Source organism: Enhydra lutris, unplaced genomic scaffold (genome assembly GCF_002288905.1).
Source record: "Enhydra lutris kenyoni isolate GAN:26980312 unplaced genomic scaffold, ASM228890v2 scaffoldscaffold46, whole genome shotgun sequence".
Lineage (NCBI taxonomy): Eukaryota > Metazoa > Chordata > Mammalia > Carnivora > Mustelidae > Enhydra > Enhydra lutris.
Genome location: NW_019154130.1, coordinates 14289595 through 14292931, shown reverse-complemented (window position 1 = coordinate 14292931; position 3337 = coordinate 14289595).

Here is a 3337-nt window from a genome sequence, read left to right as displayed (position 1 = left end):
AGAAAGAAAGAAAGAAAGAAAGAAAGAAAGAAAGAAAGAAAGAAAGAAAGAAAGAAAATATTATGCTAAGTAAAAGAAGGCAGCCACAAAGGCCACATATTGTATGGCTCTGTTCATATAAAATATCCAGGATAGGTAAATCCATAGAAATAGCAGATTGTGGCTGCCTAGGGCTGAGAGAAGGGGGGATGGGGAGTGTCTGCTTAATGGTGATGGGGTTTTCTTTGGGGGTGATGAACGTGTTTTAGGACTTAGTATAGATGATGGTTGCAGGACACTGTCCTGAATACAACTGAATTGTACATTTTTAAATGGTTAATTAAATGTTACGTGAATTTTACCTTGACTGAAAAAACAGGGCTGGTCCTAGGACAAATGTTAGAGGTGAACAGTTTATCGTCTTTCCAGTTTATTTTATGTATGCCGTCCTGTAGGATGACCCGTCTGGTCCAGGCCTCCTGTTCTGCCCATCAGACCCTAACAGTCTGTGATGCCTGTTGTAGTTAACATTTAATATTTTAGACGCTTTCAGTTTTCTAATTTCATTGACTCATTTCTTTATCAATAATTATATATGGCTGGGACGCCTGGGTGGCTCAGTTGGTTAAGCAGCTGCCTTCGGCTCAGGTCATGATCCCAGCGTCCTGGGATCGAGTCCCACATCGGGCTCCTTGCTCGGCAGGGAGCCTGCTTCTCCCTCTGCCTCTGCCTGCCACTCTGTCTGCCTGTGCTTGCTCTCTCTCTCTCTCTGACAAATAAATAAACAAAATCTTTAAAAAAAAAAATTATATATGGCACAACTATGTGCCAGGCATTGTGGTAGGTGTTGGGGATAGAATGATGGGTAAAACCAGACCCAGGCCCTGTGCTGATAGTCTTATCATCTTCTTAGAGAAGATGGACATTAATCAAACAACTCCAACAGTCATCTGTGATAAATGCTAGGAAGGAGAGATGTAACCATGTGAGAAGAATGTGACCTAGTCAGGGAAGCCTTCCTGGAGAGGTGTCAATTAAGAAGAAGTTTTGAAGTCTGTAGGTGTTTCCAGTGAAAATTGTTTACCAACCCCTATCACGTGGCTTGCATTGTGCTTGATGTATCAACTCATAAGGCCACCAAGAGTCCTTTGAGGGATCTACTATTATTATCAGTTGTATTTTACAGAAGAAACTGAAGCTCAGAGAGGCGAAGTGACTTACTCAAGGTCACACAGCTAGGAAGTCACGGAATCCGTATTCAGATCCAGGTGACCATACTTATGTAGAAATTTAGGCATTGTGGACAGATAATTGGGTACAGGGTGAGATCAATTGAGTTAGGCCAATGGGTCTAACTAATAAGATTATAAACATAAAGCCAGAATGATCATTCAATAAAGGAAATCAAGGTATTTTTTAGCATCTGTTGACTTTTATAATATGTATCTGTGTTTGTTACTGTTACAAAACTCATTATCATCTGAAAGTTGGAGGCTATGAATTGCTTGGTGTAAGATACTAAATCAAGAAGGAGTATCACATTATAGAAGTTTAACCTGATGACTGTGATTATGGCAGGCAATACCCCAAGAATCCGCTAGGTGGCAATAAAGAACATTGAGAAAGAGTCCCATGGTCTTCCGAAAAAATTAAATGTTTGTATTTCTAAGTATGAACAAACATCATAAGAACGTCAAGTAGTATAGGAGATATTGAGTTAAAAAAAAGTTCCCCTTGCACCTTCTACCAGACCTCTATTTCCTTCCCCCCAAAATAACCTATTGAGAGTTTCTAGTACACTTTTTTGGGGGCATATTTTGTTAGTTACTGTGTAACTTTTTCCAAAAGAAGTATTTGCTTATATGACTCCCCTTTAGAAAATTGACACAGTGGGGATTTTCTCCCCCCTTAGTGTCTCTTTCCATGTCAGCACATACAGATCTGTCTCATTTTGTAAAGGGCTGTAGATTCCATAACAGTAATAGTTTTATAGAGTGCTTTATAGAGTACTTGCTGTATACCTGGCACTCTCCTAAACATTTTCCTTGTTTGAACCCATGAAAAACTCACAAAGCCCTAAGAGGTGCATTCTATCATTACCCCCACTTTACACATGAGAAAACTGAAGCACGGTGTGTAAGTAACTTGCCCAACATCACAAGGCCAGTAAGTGGTAGAGCCAGGATTTGGATGCAGAAAATTTGACTCTTGAGTCTACATCCTTAACTGCCATACCAAACTGTGGTAACATAGATGTGCCATAATTGAGTTGTCAATCTTACTCAATACTTTAAAAAATTATTTATCTTTTTAAAATTGACTAAAATATACTGCTGTAAAATGTACTGAGGATTTTGGACTTACTCATGTGCAGGTAGGCCAACAGATCAGGAGATGATGGCCATGGAAATACTCCTCTCAGTTTCCAAGAGGAGGGGATATGGCATGCCACTCAGGTTGGCCACAGATAGAGGGGGTGAGGGGAAAACAGGTGCAGAAGCCTTTATTGTGGTCTTGGTGAGCTCTGGACTGTAGGTATGGTCTCTGGTTGTCTGGTACTGGGCCCTGGGGTATTTAGGGCAGAAGACTTTTGAGTTCTGGAGTGTAAAAGTCAGATAGAGGATGTGGTTCAGAGTATGGGCTCCAGACTGCTTGACTTGCATTGTCCAGGCAAGTCATTTTCTACCAGTAGAGATTAGTTAATCTGGGGAGGTGCATTGTCTTCTCAGTGACTGGGAAGATGTCAAAGCATCATAAAGTATAGCAAAACAAACAAACAAACAAACAAAAACAGCATGGCATGCCTGGCTCATTCAATTGGTAGAGTATTTGACTCTAGATCTTGAGATGATGAGTTGAAGCCCCATGTTGGGTGTAGAGATTACTAAAAAACTGAATTAAAAAGAAAATAAAAAACACGGGGAATACATATGAATAAAATAAAATTTACCATCTTAGTCATTCTTTTTAAAAATTTTTATTGATTTTTTAAAAAAGATTTTATTTATTTATTTATTTATTTGAGAGAGAGAGTGTGTGTGAATGAGAGCAGGGGTAGGAGCAGAGGGAGAAGGATAAGCAGACTCCAAGCTGAGCACAGAGCCTGAAGCAGGGCTCAGTCTCATGACCCTGATATCATGACCTGTGTGGAAATCAAGAGTCCGAGGCTTAACGGACTGAGCCACCCAGGTGCTCCCTTAATCATTTTTAAGTGTACTGTTTGGTGGCATTAAGTGCATTTACATTGTTGCAAAAGTGTCGCCACCAATTATCTCCAGAGCTCTTTTCTCTTGTAAAGCTGAAATTCTGTATCTGTTAAACCATAACTTCACACTCCCCTTTCCCCCACTCCCCCGCC